Source organism: Boleophthalmus pectinirostris, unplaced genomic scaffold (genome assembly GCF_026225935.1).
Source record: "Boleophthalmus pectinirostris isolate CB_2022bp ecotype Guang Dong unplaced genomic scaffold, ASM2622593v1 HiC_scaffold_4, whole genome shotgun sequence".
NCBI lineage: Eukaryota > Metazoa > Chordata > Actinopteri > Gobiiformes > Gobiidae > Boleophthalmus > Boleophthalmus pectinirostris.
Window position 1 is genome coordinate 34,247,477 of NW_026571353.1, and position 17,141 is coordinate 34,264,617.

The window sequence follows — 17,141 nt, forward strand, 5'->3', positions numbered from 1 at the left end:
GGAAGTACGAGCACATAAGTCCGTGCTCAGGTCTCTGCACTGGCTCCTGTGCCTCAGAGACTTTAAACAGCTCTACTTGTACAAGTGTCTCCATGGCGAGCACCAAAGTCCATCTGTGACATGTTAGTGTCTATGAACCATCTCACACTCTGAGGAGCTCAGGGACCGGCCTCCTGCTGGTGCCCAGAGTCACGACTAAACAAGGGGAGTCAGCGTTTCAGGTTCATGCAGCTAAAACTGGAACAGTCTGAACATGTGAGACAGACTCTTCTGTGACGCTGTTTAAATCCAGCTCAAAACATTTCTGTTTAACTGTGCAAATAAACTGAAAGGTTTTCATTCCGCACTCTTCTCTCCAATTTATGTCTCTCTTTTTTAATTTTTAATCTTTATGATTATTTATGTTTTGATTTGTTTTTTTATTGTGATTTTAATGTATTTCTTATTCTGTAAAGCACTTTTGAATTACTTTGTGTACGAATTGTGCTGTACAAATAAACTTGCCTTGCCTTGCCACTATCTGTGTAGCCTCTTCTCTCTCTCCTCCCTCATCCATCTCTTTACTTTCTCTCAACCCTATCCCACTCCTCTCATTGCCTGTCTTTTCTCGCATCCCTCTCTCCTCTCTCTCTCATCTCTCTGGAGAAGATCGTCATAAACACTCAACACAGGAGTCCATTAACACCAACACAATAAGAGAGTGGGACTAACTGTAACCTCTTCTCTCTCTCATCTCTCTCTCTTTTCTCTCAACTCTCTCTCACTCTTTCTTATCCCTCTCTCCTCGCGTCGTCATAAACACTGAGCACATGTTAAAGATACAGTATCTGTTTATAAAAGTACAGTGTTTGGAAGTACAGAGTCGTCCTCTTTGCCCGTTGCAGTGATCAGGCTGTTTAACATTATTCACACACTTTGTTACAAAATGGTTCCTGTGATTGAGGCCGGACGCCGGACCAATCAAAAACCACAACAAACATGGCGGTGCTGAAGGACGTACTTCAGCTTCAGAGAGTCCAGCTGCAGGGAATTATTTAGATGGTTCAGTTGGTTTAGTTTAGGGTCAATGATCCGAGTTTTAAACCAAAGTGAATGTGGAGCTCCTCGTCATGGTGCTGCCCGTCAAACACTTCTCTAAAATTTAACTCTTTGGGTTCTTTTTAAAGACAATACAGTAAAGTGTGTTTACCTTGTTGACATGTTTGGGCTGCGAGCTGCTGTCATCTCTGAACTGAACATGGCTTGAAGATGAGAACAGAAGGCAGCAGGACCATAAGAACATAATCACACTATTGTACGTTAGAGGAATAACTGAACCCATCCAGAGAGCCATGAAAAACACAACATAAGCACTGTAGTCAAACCAGACACAAAACTCCGTCAAAAGCTCGTACACCCCAAAGTACTTGGGAATCTGTGTTTGAATCTCTAAGGTTTGATAAGAACACTGAGCACATCATCAAACGAGGACAGCAGAAGCTCAGCTCTTTTAATGTATCGTCTAACATTTTAAATCATTTTTATCATTCTTTTATTGAAAGTTTGCTGACTTTTTCTTTTATTTGTTGGTTTTATGGATTATCTGTGAAGGACAAGAACAGTCTGAACCAGATTGTAAAAGTTTGTAGCAAAATCAGTGGTGTTCAGATGGAGGATTTGGCGTCTGTGTGGAGACATCAGGTGTTACAAAAGACGAAGGCCACACTGAGCCTAACCATGTTCTGCACTCACAGTTCATGAAAATGCCTCTGGGAGGCGCTATGTCACCCCACAGCAAAAGACTAACCGCTACGCCAAATCTTTTATTCCTTCTGCCATAAGGATTTTAAATGGAAAGTGAATTTGTTACTGTGTCCCTGATGCACTGTGGTTCGAACGTCTAGTGTCTGTCTTTCTTTTTCTTTATTATTTATATATTGTGCACGACCAGAGATGTGTGAACTGAATTGCCCTTTGGGATTAATAAAGTTGTTAATTGATTGATTGATTGATTGAAGTTAAAATCCCACAAGAACAAAAATGCGACGCCATCTACGAAATCCAATGCAAATCATGCAATAAATCATACATAGGGGAAACAGGCCGTGTATTCCACATCTGAAAAAAGGAACACCAAAAGGAATGTGAATAGGAAACATCAGGGAGACTCACCAGAACAAAAAGACAAAGCAGAACAGGAAAACTTAAAATCCGCCATATCAGACACTGTAAAAGGAACAACCACATTCTGGATTGGGACGGGGCTCGGGTCATTGGATAAAAAAACAACAAGTTCAGACGCTGGATCAAGGAGGACAGTGAAATCAGGAAACGAGGCACGGACAGCATTAACCGTAATCCGTGTATCATTCGTTCATTAGTTTTTCAATATAAAACCAAAAATAAGAAGACGAAAAAACAACAGTTTTCTTCGTTATTTGTCTCCAAAACCAAAATGAAAAAACGGATAACGATTAGTTTTTTCAGTTTTCGATTTTATGTTTAAATGAAGAATGAAAAAAACGGATAACGGCCGTTTACGTGACTTCCGTGACTGCGATGCCGAACTTTTGCACCGCGTACGGACTGAACCAGGACTGATCCAGGTCTGAGACCAGACCGGGACCAGATGATACACGGATTCAGCCCGTCCGGACCTGTAGTCCACAGCGCATTCTCGCTTTCCCCGCATGGAATCAGCGAGCAGATGATGACATGGAATCGCTCGGACCGCTGGTCTCAGTCCCGCTGTGGTTCCGGTCTGGTCCCGGTCTGGTCCTGGTTCAGTCCGTACACAGTGCAAAAGTCCGACATCACAGTCACGGAAGTTACGTAAACGGGAAACGACCGTTATCCGTTTTTTCCATTCTTCATTTAAACACAAAATCGAAAACTGAAAAAAGGAATCGTTATCTGTTTTTTCATTTTGGTTTTGGAGACAAATAATGAAGAAAATTGTTGTTTTTTCATTTTCTTATTTTTGGTTTTATATTGAAAGACAAATGAATGAATGATACACGGATTAACTGAGATGACGGAGCGTTCCTCCTTTCACACACCAGGGACACCCTCCTCCAGAGACACCGGGCGACGGGAGGCGTGGTCAGTCTGAGCGACCTGCAGGTCCATCAGGTCTGACCACGCCCACAGGAAGTAACAACAGCTGATATACGACACGTCAACACCAACACATGTGACAGTTCTGAAGATGACAGCAGCAGCAGCCGAAACATGTCAACAAGGTAAATACACTTTGCTGCATTGTTTTTAAAAAGAACCCAAGAAGTTAAAGTATATAAGAAGACAAAATGAACATCTTTGGACTTCTCTAAAATGTGGTATTTTACAAGAAATAGGGAATATTTATATTTTCTCTCAGATAGATTTAACATAAGTTTGTTCCCGATCACTTTCATAGAGAAAAATGTCACACTGATCAATATGTAGAACTTATGTCACGCTTATGTCACGAACCAGGAAGACGTGTGAACTCAGGGAACATTCTATTTTCTGCCGTACTAGAATAAAGTGTAATTGCACATCCACTACAGATGTTGGCAGTATAGCGCTGTTTTGTTGTTGTTTTTTTTGCACTGAGCATATGCACATGCAGCACAGAGCGGAAGATATGAAGTGCAGTGAACAAACCCTCAAGAGACACCATGGAAAAATAAACTAACAACAGTGTTACGAAAGCTAAGACGAGGAAATATGACAAAGCGTTCATAGCATTTTGCGTCACTGTGACTACAGTGGGAAACAAGGAAAGACTGGACTGTTTACTGGGTCTAAAAATGTTGGCAGTGGACAGCATGAAGCCAAATAAATTACAGTATCACTTAAAGACATTAAACCTCAATCACGCTGATGAGCTGTTTGAGTTTTTTTTTTAGCGAAAAACTTGCCAAATATCACCAAAATTCATCGTGCTTTGTGAATACAAGTGATATTATTTATAGTCGCAGCACAGAGTGGAGGGACGTGAAATGTTTTGTTCTTCCTAGGGGGAGGCAAAAATAAAATAATTGAGAAGCACTGCCTTATAACAACTCTCTGAGCCCAGAATCTACACAAATAAAACAGGAGCCATTTAGAGTGAGCGATCTGGCCCCTCCCCTTTCCACCTGTCCCTCTCCCTTTCCATTAGCCCCTCCTCTTTTCATTACCCCTCCCCTTTTCATTAGCCCTCCCCTTTCCACTAGCTCCTCCTCTTTTCATTAGCCCTCCCCTTTCCACTAGCTCCTCCTCTTTTAATTAGCCCTCCCCTTTCCACTAGCTCCTCCTCTTTCCATTATCCCCTCCCCTTTCCACGAGCCCCTCCTATTTCCATTATTCCCTCCCCTTTCCACGAGCCCCTCCTCTTTCCATTAGCCCCTCCCCTTTTTATTAGCCCTCCTCTTTCCATTAGCCCCTCCTCTTTCCTTTAACTCCTCCTCTTTCCATTAACCCCTCCTCTTTCCATTAGCCCCTCCTCTTTCATTTAGCCCCTCCTCTTTCCATTAACCCCTCCTCTTTCCATTAGCCCCTCCTCTTTCCACAAGCTCCTCCTTTTTCCATTACCCCTCCTCTTTCCATTAGCCCCTCCTCTTTTTGGTAGCCCCTCCTCTTTCCATTAGCCCCTCCTCTTTCCTTTAACTCCTCCTCTTTCCATTAACTCCTCCTCTTTCCATTAACTCCTCCTATTTCCATTAGCCCCTCCTCTTTCCATTAACGCCTCCTCTTTCCATTAACTCCTCCTCTTTCCCTTAGCCCCTCCTCTTTCCACGAGCCCCTGCTCTTTCCACTATCCCCTCCTCTTTCCATTAGCCCCTCCTCTTTCCTTTAACTCCTCCTCTTTCCTCCTTTAACTCCTCCTCTTTCCATTAACCTCTCCTCTTTGCCTTAGCCCCTCCTCTTTCCATTACCATCTCCCCTTTTTGTTAGCCCCTCCTCCTTCCACAAGCTCCTCCTTTTTCCATTACCCCTCCTCTTTCCATTAGCCCCTCCTCTTTCCGTTAGCCCCTCCTCTTTCCATTAACTCCTCCTCTTTCCATTAGCCCCTCCTCTTTCCCATCAGCCCCTCTCGTCTCCGTGTCCCTGGGCTCCGCAGACAGATCCAGGCAGAGCCGCTCGTATCGGGCAGATCTGCAGACGCCCGTAACAGGGTTTAGACGAGTCTGTGTCACTTACAGCTTTTCATTACCCGTCACCACAGAGATCACATCTGGGCAAGAGGCAGTGCATTATGGGTCGTGAGCCGGACCAGAAGCAGCTTCAGCGACGACGACGACGACGACGACGGCATCCACGCAATAACGATAAGAAATCAAAAACTGAAGCCGCTGTATTTGATTTTAAAACATGAAAAACAGAATTAGTTTGTTTTTCCGCGCTTCGTTAACACATTATTCACCCCATGTCGAAAAATTCCAGACTGTTCCTTTAATTTGAGCGTAAAGTGAATGTTTAGTGAATGTCTCCACATGATTCATGTGTGTGCGGAGTTTAAAGAGTCTCCGTGAGTAAATCCACCGAGAAAGACTCTCAGGACGATGAAGAACACTCCTCGCTCAGGATTTATGAGGAAGAGCGCCGCCGCAAACACAAGCACCTGTGGAAGAGGAAGAGAGGGAGGACGGAGGGAGGAGAGAAGAGGGAGAGAGAGAGGAGGGAGGGAAGAGACAGAGAGAAAGGAGAGAAGAGAGAGGAGAAAGAAAAGAGAGGAGAAAGACGAGAGAGAAAGAGAGAAGAGGGAGAGGAGAAAGAGGTGAGAGAGGATGGAACGAGAAAGAAGAGAGAAAGGAGAGGATGAAGAGAAGAAAGAAAAGAGAGGAGAAAGGCGAGAGAGAGGGAGAGGAGAGAAGAGGTGAGAGAGGACGGAGGGAGAGGAGGAAGGGAAGAGAAAGAGAGAGAAGAGAGAGGATGGAACGAGAAAGAAGAGAGAAAGGAGAGGATGAAGAGAAGAAAGAAAAGAGAGGAGAAAGGCGAGAGAGAGGGAGAGGAGAAAGAGGTGAGAGAGGACGGAGGGAGAGGAGGAAGGGAAAGAGACAGAGAGAAAGGAGAGAAGAGAGAGAAGAAAGAAAGACGGAGGGAGGAGAGAAGAGGGAGAGAGAGAGGAGGGAGGGAAGAGACAGAGAGAAAGGAGAGAAGAGAGAGAAGAAAGAAAAGAGAGGAGAAAGAGAGAGAAAGAGAGAGGAGAGGAGAAGAGAGATGAGGGAGCGAGAAAGAAGAGAGAAAGGAGAGGAGAAGAGAAGAGAGACGAGATAATGGAGAGCAAAGAAAGGAGAGAGAGGAGGAAGGGAGAAAGAGAGAGAAAGGAGAGAGAGGAGAGACAGAGAAGAAGGAGAAGAGGAGAGGGAGAGGAGGAAGAGAAGAGAAGAGAGAGAATGGAGGGCAGAGAGAGGAGAGAGTGAAAAGGGGGGATGGAAAGGAAAAAGAAGAGAGAGAAGGGAGAAAGGGAGAAGAGAGGGGAGAGAAGAAAGAGAAGAGAGGAGAGAGATGAGAGAGAGAGAGAGAGAGGAGAGAAGAGTGAGAGGAGAGAGAAGAAAGAGAGAGGAAGAGAAAGAGATGAGAGAGGATGGAACGAGAAAGCAGAGAGAAAGGAGAGAAGAGAGAGAGGAGAGGATGAATAGAAGAGAGAGAGGGGAGAGAGGAGGAAGGGAGGAGAGAGACAATCAGAGTGATGGAGGAGAGGAAAGAGGGAGAAGAGAGAAAGGAGAGAGAGGAGAGACAGAGAAGAAGGAGAGGGGAGAGGAGGAAGAGAAGAGAGAGAATGGAGGGCAGAGAGAGGAGAGAGTGAAAAGGGGGGACGGAAAGGAAAAAGAAGAGAGAGAAGGGAGAAAGGGAGAAGAGAGGGGAGAGAAGAAAAAGAGAGGGGAAAGGGAGGAGATAGGAGAGAGAGAGAGACAAGAGAGAGATGTATAGAGAGGAGAGAAGAGGGAGAGGATGAAGAGAAGAAAAGAGACAGAGAAGAGAAAGGAGAGAGGACGGAGAGCAGAAAAGAGAGGAGAAAGAAGGGAGAGAGGAGACAGGAGAGAGAGATGAGAGAGGAGAGAGGGGAGAGAAGAAAGAGGGGAGAAAGGAGGAAGGGAGGAGTGAGGAGAGGAGAAGATGGACAGGAGAGAAAAGGGAGAGACGAGATAGTGGAGAGAAAGTGAGGAGATAAAAGAGAGGAGAGGATGGAGGGATGAGCGGACAACAATAAGAACAAATAGAAGAAAAGCGAGAGTGTAAAATCGGTGAGCGTGAGTGAAAGCGCCGACACGTCATTGTAAGATTTAGATTTGAGGGAAAAGCAGAAGCGGACGACAGGACAGAGAACAATGAGTTGAAGAAGACATATTGTACTGGTTTAAAGCACTGCCCACGCGCCCCCGACCACGGAGAAACGGAAGAAATAGAAAGAAAAAGGAGGGATATTGTACTTGTGTCTGTTATAGTTCTGATCTACGACACTGGATCATTTTGTTATAACTTGGACATTTTAAATAAACTCAAACACACACGAATCAGTCCAAATACAAGCTCTAAAAAGTCTATTTTGTAAAAGTCACTTTTGTAAATCCAAACAGAACTGTAAATATTGCATTGCTCAGTTTGACAAAGCTCTTTATATTTTTGTTATTTTGACTTAAATATTGATTGTGTAAGTAAATATATATTTTTACAAAGTTCACATGGTTTGTTTACAACTGGGCCCAGTCAAGCAGAAGTAAACTGCAAGGTCAAAAATTCAAGTTAATGCATCTGATATAAAAATGTATTGAACAGATACATATGTACTCTAGTTTATCAAACTGTTGACCTTTTTTCTGTACCATTTTTGGTTCTAAAGTTACATATGTTTTAAACAGACCATGTATGAAACATGGAACAAAAATTATTTCCCAAATTTCAAAGACCTGCAAATCATGTAAATAAATTTATGTATTTCATCATATCTTGTGTTATTACATCTTTGAACTGTTGATGAAGGTACAGGATTTAAAAAAAAAAAAAAAAGTATTTAAAATGATAAAAATTTGCTTGGAAGGACTGACATATTTTATAGAAATAGTTTCCTTTCATTTTGAAGTAGGCAAGACAAGTTTATTTGTGTTGCACAATTCGTACACAAAGTAATTCAAAGTGCTTTACAGAATAAGAAATACATTAAAATCATAATAAAAACAAATCAAAACATAAATAATCATAAAGATTAAAATTAAAAAAGAGAGACATAAATTGGAGAGAAGAGTGCGGAATGAAAACCTTTCAGTTTTATGCACAGTTAAACAGAAATGTTTTGAGCCTGGATTTAAACAGCGTCAAATTAGTAGTAGAAGTAATATTAAATTATTTGAAAGAAAAAAGTTGACAAATTATGTAAAATCCATGCACCTTCTACTTCACAATTTTCCCTCCGTTACTTTTCCCTCCGTTACCATGACCTTTCTTAATAAAAAATCTCATTAGTCAAAAAGTAAGAGGTTTTTCAATCTAATCTTGTACCATATGGTAGAAAACTACATGAAGCAAATATTCAAACCAGTTTGTTAAGGATATGTAAGTGAGAACCAAGAGTTATCACTGTTTGGATTTATTGCCCAAAAAATGCTGCATATTTCATTCCCTCCGTTACAGACATGAGTTTTTAAATTTTTTGTCAACAACTTGAAAGAATATCACAGGTTTAACTTGACCCTGTTGGAGTGTAACTCTTTCCTACATTCTGATACTTTACTTATTTCAATAGTTCCTCTAGTTTCTGAATAAGAGACATTTGAATGTAAAAAATCTGCCCTGTTTCCTTCCGTTACCACTTGACCGGAACCAATGTCCACACAAGCGAGCGGTTTATTATAAGGAATATCTACGGACTGAATCATCAGGAAAGAGGAAAGAGAGAGGGAAGAGGTTGGAGAGAGGAGTGGAGAGAGGAGAAAGAAGAGAGAGAAGAGACATGCTGGAGAAAAGAGACAGGAGAAAGAAGAGAGAGAGAGAGAGAAAAGAGGTTAGAGAAGACAGGAAAGAGAAGAGAGAGAAAAAGAGAAAGGGGGGGAGAGACGAGCAGAAAGAGAGAGAGAGGAGAAAGGAGCGAGAGGTTGGAGAGAGGAGACAGGAGAGAGAAGAGAGAGAGAGAGAGAGAGAAAAAAGAAAGGAGAGAGAGAAAATAGAGAGAGAAGTGAGATTGGAGAGAGACGAGGAGAGAGAGGAGAGGAGATAGAGAGAGAGAGCATAGCTGAAAGATGAGAAAGAAGAAAAAGGAAAGCAGAGAGAGGAGAAAGGAGAGAGAGAGAGAAGAGAGGAGAGAGAGGAGAGGAGAGAGGAGTGAGAGGTTGGAAAGAGGAGAGATAGGGGAGAGAGAAGAAAAATGAGAGAGGAGTTGGAGAGAGGAGACAGGATAGAGGAGAGGAGAAGAAAAAGAGGAGAGAGAGGAGAAAGGAGAGAGAGAAGAGAGGTTGGAGAGAGGAGAGAGAGAGAGAGGAGAGAAGAGGGAAAATGAGAGATGCGTTGGAGAGAGGAGAAAAGAGAGAGGAGTGAGAGGGTGGAGAGAGGAGAGGAGAAAGAAGAGAGCAGAGAGAGGAGAAAGAAGAGAGAAGAGAGAGGAGAGGAGAAAGGCAAGAGAGGAGAGAGAAGTTGGAGTGAGGAGAGAGAAGAGGAGAGAGAGGAGAAAGGAGAGAGAGGAGAAAAGAGAAAGGACAGAGGAGTGAGAGGTTTGAGAGAGGAGAGAAGAAAGGAGAGAATGAGGTTACAGAGAGGAGAGGAGAGAGGAGAAAGAGAGGAGAGAGGTTGGAGAGAAGAGAGAGAGAGGAGAGAGAAGGAAAATGAGAGAGGAGTTGGAGAGAGGAGAAAGGTTGGAGAGGGGAGACAGGATAGAGGAGAGGAGAAGAAAAAGAGGAGAGAGAGGAGAAAGGAGAGAGAGAAGAGAGGTTGGAGAGAGAGGAGAGAGAGGAAACGGGAGAGAGAAGAGAGAGGAGAGAAGAGGGAAAATGAGAGAGGGGATGGAGAGAGGAGTCAGGAGAGAGGAGAAAAGAGAGAGGAGTGAGAGGGTGGAGAGAGGAGAGGAGAAAGGCAAGAGAGGAGAGAAGTTGGAGTGAGGAGAGAGAAGAGGAGAGAAGAGAAGAGAAAGGAGAGAAAGGAAAGAAGAGAGAGGAGAGGAGAGAGAGGAGAAAGGAGAGAGGGGGGAAAGAAGAGAGAGGAGAAAAGAGAAAGGAGAGGAGACGGGAGAGAGAAGAGAGAGGAGAAAGAGGAGAGGAGAGGAGAGGAGAGAGAGAAGTTGGAGAGAGGAGACAAGAGAGAGAAGCGGGAGGAAAGAGAAGAAAGGAGAGAGAGAAGAGAGGTTGGAGAGAGGAGAGAGAGAGAGGAAACAGGAGAGAGAAGAGAGAGGAGACAGGAGGGAGGAGAGAGAGGAGAAAGAGAAAGGAGAGAAAGGAGAGAAGAGAGAGGAGAAAAGAGAAAGGAGAGGAGACGGGAGAGAGAAGAGAGAAGAGGAGAGGAGAGGAGAGAGAAGTTGGAGAGAGGAGACAAGAGAGAGAAGCGGGAGGAAAGAGAGAAGAAAGGAGAGAGAGGTTAGAGAGAGGAGAGAGCAGCTGGGGAGAGGAGAGGGAGAAGAGAGAGGAGACAAGGAGGCATGATCGAACAAACATAAGAACAAATGAGAGAAGAAATACTGCACTGGACAGAAATGATTCAAATAGGGCCAGGAGAGATCGCTAAATTACTCAGACGTGCATATAAAACCTGTTATAATGTGTTTTTTGATGATGGAACAGCATTATAACAATATTCCCCTTTTTAACGTGATAAAAAAAAAGACTTCCTTACATCCACGCAGGCCCGTCTGCAGATATTTCGGGGCCGGGGGCGAGAAGCGTCATATGGACTCCCCCCGTTTAGTATAAATTAACAGGAAGACAGTGTAATTCTGGGCTCCTAAAACTCCGGGACGACTGAGCCTTTTGTCGTCCGTGCAGCTGTGTCGTGGGGGGGGGGGACAAACCAAACGACCGCCTGTCCTCCTCTTGTCTTCGCGTTCACATAAAAGCAGAGAATTAGCGGCGGACAGGCTGTAGTCAGCGTGACGTCACCTCGGGTTAGTCTGTACTTAGAGCACAAAAGCTTCTTCCGGGCCGGAGCCGAGACGGAGCAGAGCAGAGTTATTCAGGTGATAATGGCAGAGCGGAGGGTGCGTTTATGTCCGCGTAAAATAAACTGTGATCAGGGGGAGGGGCTAGGGGGCAGGGGGAGGCGGAGGCGCAGGTGCAAAGAGTGGACCACAGGAAATAAACACAAATGTCAAAGGTTTGGATCAGAAGTTAAACAGGACACATGCACAGAGTTTTATTTTAGGGTTTAGATTTTTGTTGTGTATTCGTGGCTTTAAAGGTGCACCATGTAACTTTTCACCTGCTTGTTTCTATGGAGATGTCACTGCTCTGCCTGGAATGTTCCACAGTGTGACATTAAACAGCTCTACCTTACATTCATTCACTTACTAGTCGTGTAAGAAAAAAATCGGTTCAGTGATATATCGTGATACTACATTGCACAATTGTGGCATTGATTCAAAATGTCTGAATCGAGTTTTTCAAATATTTTTCACAAAAAATCCAGAGTTACATTTGCTGTTCTTATGATTTAAAAATAAATAAATTAATGTAATAGATTTTGTGCTTGTGAAGGTGTGCAGACTATATTATTAGAAGTAATCATTGATAAATCGCAGTATATTGTCCTTTGTTTTAGTATTGGGATACATCAGGCAGAGTCATGGGCAAACAGTATGGAGTAAGAAAGCTGTCAAAAATATTCGTGCGCATAAAATAGAAATCCGTGCGTATTTGGCTGTAGTTGCGCATAAAATAAATATTTGTAAACTCTCAAATGAGTCCAGTCGTACATAAAATATATTGTGTGTATTTTATCCATCAGAATACGAATTGAAAAATTACGACGTCATGAATTACAATCACGAAATGAAAATTTACGATTACGCTTTCATCAGTACGAATACGAATTCACAGACGGAACTTTACTGTCAAAAATACGTCATCACTTCACAGACATTATTCATCGAGCAGAAGAAACATCGATCAAGATCAAGACTGTGCAGCTCAAGTTTGTAGCAGAGGGTAAAAACAGAGTAAAAGCACAAGAAGCTACAACAGAACAACAAGTGGGTTCATTAAAATCTATTGTAAAAATGTCTTGAATTCGGGAACCGAACGCTGCTGTATAATATTGTGTAGAAACACCTCCTTTGAACGGGAAATTGCACCTATATGTTAGAAAACATAGTGGAGCCAGTTGGCTAACATCAGACGTAACGTTATCCCAGGGCTAATTAACAAATATCAGGTTCTCTGTATGTTTAGATTAAAACATTCACGGACTACAGCCACAGCGAGCATCAGTCAGTCTTCACTTCAGCTGCATTTCAGACAATGGGTTATACATGAGGTTATAATGGGTTTTACATGAGTTATAATGGGTTATAATGAGCAAATCCATCCACGTTACAGTGACGTTAAACTTACCGGTAAATACTGTAAACATACCAAGGTGTTGCCTGTAAACACGAACATTAATTGATGCTGGAAGCTGCATTAAACTGTAATGTGTAACATTTCATTGGCTGTGACGTCTGTAACCAGGACAGTTTGGTGTTTGGTAAACTGGGACATTTCAGCGTCCCGAGGAACTTTTGGTGGCATTTCATGCGAGAAATGCAGCTGAGATGAAGACTGACTGATGCTCGCTGTGGCTGTAGCCGTGAATGTTTTAATCTAAACATACAGAGAACCTGATATTTGTTAATTAGCCCTGGGATAACGTTACGTCTGATGTTGCCAACTGGCTCCACTATGTTTTCTAACATATAGGTGCAATTTCCCGTTCAAAGGAGGTGTTTCTACACAATATTATACAGCAGCGTTCGGTTCCCGAATTCAAGACATTTTTACAATAGATTTTAATTAACCCACTTGTTGTTCTGTTGTAGCTTCTTGTGCTTTTACTCTGTTTTTACTCTGCTACAAACTTGAGCTGCACAGTCTTGATCTTGATCGATGTTTCTTCTGCTCGATGAATAATGTCTGTGAAGTGATGACGTATTTTTGACAGTAAAGTTCCGTCTGTGAATTCGTGAATTTGTTTTTGTTTGTGTAGGGCCAAAATGCTTAATTCAATTCTGCATAATATTAATTGTATTTCTTTATAAAAAGCAGTAAATATCATTATTTTGATGAGCTGGTCAGACTGGTAAGAGTTTATCTGATGATTAAGCAATGAAAACGTGAGGTTGTCTTTTTAAAATTAAAGTAATACAGCTTTAGTCTATCCATGAGGTAAAATGATAAATACCGTATTTTTCCGCATGAATGAAGACTGATGGCTCAAGCCTCATTTTAACGTGTTAAACATGCACATATTTCAATCATTCACAGTATTGAGCACCAGTCTCCAGCTCTTGATCCGTCCTCTGCTTCGTCTGTGTTTAGATATGTGGCCCTTGATGAAAAACGTTTGGACACCCCTGCTCCAACCCCATCAAAAAACGACAAAAACAATCCAGAGCGACCTGTACACGAATCCACTCGGTGTCCCACGAAACTGAACGGAGGAACGAACCGAAAAAGCGAGTGCAATGTGCCGCTTCTAGACACGACTGAACAACTGAGTCACTGCGAACACGCCGACAATCCGTTGGTCCCAGACAGCACCTCCCTACACGCCACAACTGAACAAAGCCCAGAGTCACCGTGAACGAACAAACAAACAAAACCACTGATCCATCCAACTGTTGTGTTTCCTTTAAAGTCCGGTGCGGTTTATTTGTGAAAAAGGTTCGAAAACAGACCATTTAATGACAGTGCGTCTTATAATCCAGAGAATAGCCCGGAAAATACGGTAATGTTTATTTTGTAATTCCAAATAAGATGGTCAGAGTCAAATCAAAACAAACAAATCAACTCAACAAATCTCCCAGTAGTTTCTACATTATTACAATTAAACATATATAAACAAATACTTCACTGCACAAGATTCATGTGATAAGGCTCCTGACAGGCACAAGAACTGAGCTCAAGTGAAGAGTCTTGCCCAAGGACACAACAAACTCCAACGCTGATAGATTCTCAAGACTCAAACCACCCACAGTACAGTATTTTATTTCTTCACTCATGGTCTTAAATGTCATGTTAGTCCTTTGTAATTCATGTTGTAAAGTTATAACGTTGTGATTTACAGCGTGTCTCTGGACGTGCGGCGTGAGAGCCCCGGGCCCCTGATCCTGCGTCTGATTAAAGTGCTGTTCATGAAGTGAATCTGCTGAGTCCAGACTTCACTGAGGAGACTGCACCAACACACACACACACACACACACACACGCACAGGCCACTCAGAATACTGCGAAAACTACTTCTGACGGTTTCAATGTAAAAAAACAAACCCAAAACAATCTTCGTTTCAGTTTTGATTACTCTGTCTGTCTGTAGGATTTTTGACGTAGGTTAATTTAGTTGACTTATCGAGTGCAGTGTTTTCAGAAATGTCAAAATCTAGACAAAACTAACAAGAGCAAGATAAATAGTTTGATTTCATGATTTCATACACCACAAAAACTGGCCTCTGAAGCAGCCTGGACCCATTTTTGAGCAATAAAAAACACATGTAGCTGAATAAATGCAGTATAGACGAGCACGACTCCCCCTCCCTCAACACAAGATCTGATCAGATTTAGCTCCGTCATGTGGAGGTGGGTGATACTGTGTATTTAAAAAGTAAACAGTATCGCAGTGGTTATTTTGGAGAAAAGCAAAACGTGGATAACAAGTATATATCGCCTATAAATAAAAAAAATGAACCAAAAAGAGCTGATAAAAGACAAGAAAAAACTGAAGCATAATGTTAAAAGCAGAACTACCGTCTTTTCCAGGCTATTAGACGCTCTTAAGCCTCCAACACCATCAAAAAAACGCAATCCAGAGCGGCCTTTACACGAATCCACTCGGGTGGTGCTTCAGTAAACTACAAAGCCGCAAACACACGGAGCAGACAGCGACGGCACAGCGAAAAACACCCACAGACACACTCATCACTCCACGCCGACGAGGAACGGAACGGAGGAACGAACCGAAAAAGCGAGCGCAATGTGCCGCTTCTAGACACGACTGAACAACTGAGTCACTGCGAACACGCCGACAATCCGTTGGTCCCAGACAGCACCCTCCCTACACGCCACAACTGAACAAAGCCCAGAGTCACCGTGAACGCACCAAACAAAGTCCCACTGATCCATCCAACTGTTGTGTTTCAGTGCGGTTTATTTGTGAAAAAAGATCAAAAATAGACCATTTAATGACAGTGCGTCTTATAATCCAGAGCGACTAATAGCCCGGAAAATACGGTAAGTCATCTTCTTAAATGTCATGTTAAATATGTATTTTTGAGTGTCCATTGTTTCCCTCTGCTGTGTCTGTGCGGAAAATCAGCATGGTAAGACAGTTCTCCTGGATCTTTTTTAATATTTGGCAACACTATATGTTTTTTTTTAAATGTGGTTATACTGCCTTATTAAGAAAATATAAAGAGCAAAAACAGAAAAGCTTTTGAGCCTGTTTCCTGTCAGTGTATTCTTATAAGGAAGCTGTGGGGAGGTAACCAGGCTGGTGCCACCTAGTGACTCCACTCAGTTTCATTTCTCTCCAGCGACTAGGTCAGGAATCACAATACACTAGACAGAAGTTGTAAACCGTGCACCGGCCAATCAGTGAGGAGCTGTGAAGCCGTGACGTCAAACTCAAGCGTCTGTCTGGGTCCCTTTTGTGGTGCAGCACAACAGTAAACAAAGCGGTCGAGATGGATGTAGATTCCCGAGATCAAGGATTTAAAGCCGGAACAAAGAGAATGTTTGGTGAATTTTATCAAGGGGATAAGACGCTATTGCCCTTCTTCCTACGGGATTTGGCCCATTACATACATCACAACCAAACAGCAACGATTGGTTTAATAAAAAAGTACCCGCCTACCGTCGAGCGAACGAATCCTAATGCTGCGAGGTAAGACGGTTTCCACAAAGTGAAACCGGCTGATGAATCAGGCTAGCGGGGAGGAGTGGGAACGAGGTCTATCGCTGAAAGTTTAAAACGTGCTGCTTTAAAACGTGTGTATTCACCTCATCATGCAAGTTGTACAATTTCGGCCATTCTTAAATCCTCCAGAGAATTGTTGCAGTGTGACTTGTTGGCTCACAAAACTCAACATTTTACACAACTGAACTGACTTTATACCATGTTTAATCAGCAAACTTTCCTAAATTCTCCACTGACATGAATGGGACCCGTTTACGTAGAAGTAAAGCCAAAAAAAAGCGTGGTTTAGAAGCGTTTAGAGACAAAATTGGTTGGAAGAAGGTGAATAGTGATACTTCTGCACAGGCTCTTTTTAGCACATTACAGACGGACTGGAAAGTGATTCCCGAAGAGGGATCCGGGGCCCCCAAGTTTGTCCACACAGCAAACATAAAAGAAAATTGAGTTTGAAATGAGTGTAACATAATTTATTTGGTTCATTTACTACTTCAAATCAGTATTAAGCTCACAGACATTATGATTTGCACTGTTAAATAGGATAAATAGGGGAGACGTGACTCTGCAAACTTTGGAAACAACAGATCTACATGGAATAATTAGTCTGATAATACATTTTTTGTTCAACCAAGACACCAGCCATTGATTAATCAAGTAAATGAGTAAAGAACAACTCAAACTACCGTATTTTTCGGACTATAAGTCACACTTTTTTTCATGGTTTGAGTGTTTCCTGAGACTTATATTCTGGTGCGACTTATATGTTAAAATTTTCACACTGAAGCCGCGAGAGGCTCTAGTCTTGTGTGTCAGTATCTAGTACTACTATCAGGCCTGTACCACTGTCACTTCACTCTGCTGCGCATGTCTTCTGCAGAAAGAGCCGCTGTCTCGCTGCAAATAGTGAAATGTTCAGTCGAAAACGGTAATCGAGCGGCAGAAAGAAAGTTTGTAGTGAGCGAGAAACTTGTGAGGGACTGGAGGAAAGCGGGGATGGAGAACACAGCTTCACAGCAACCGGGAGGATGCATCATGCAACTTTCCTGAAGTCACTGGATGGATGGAAAAAACCTGGACTTCAGTGACACCAAAACCATCCTGTCGGGATTCAGA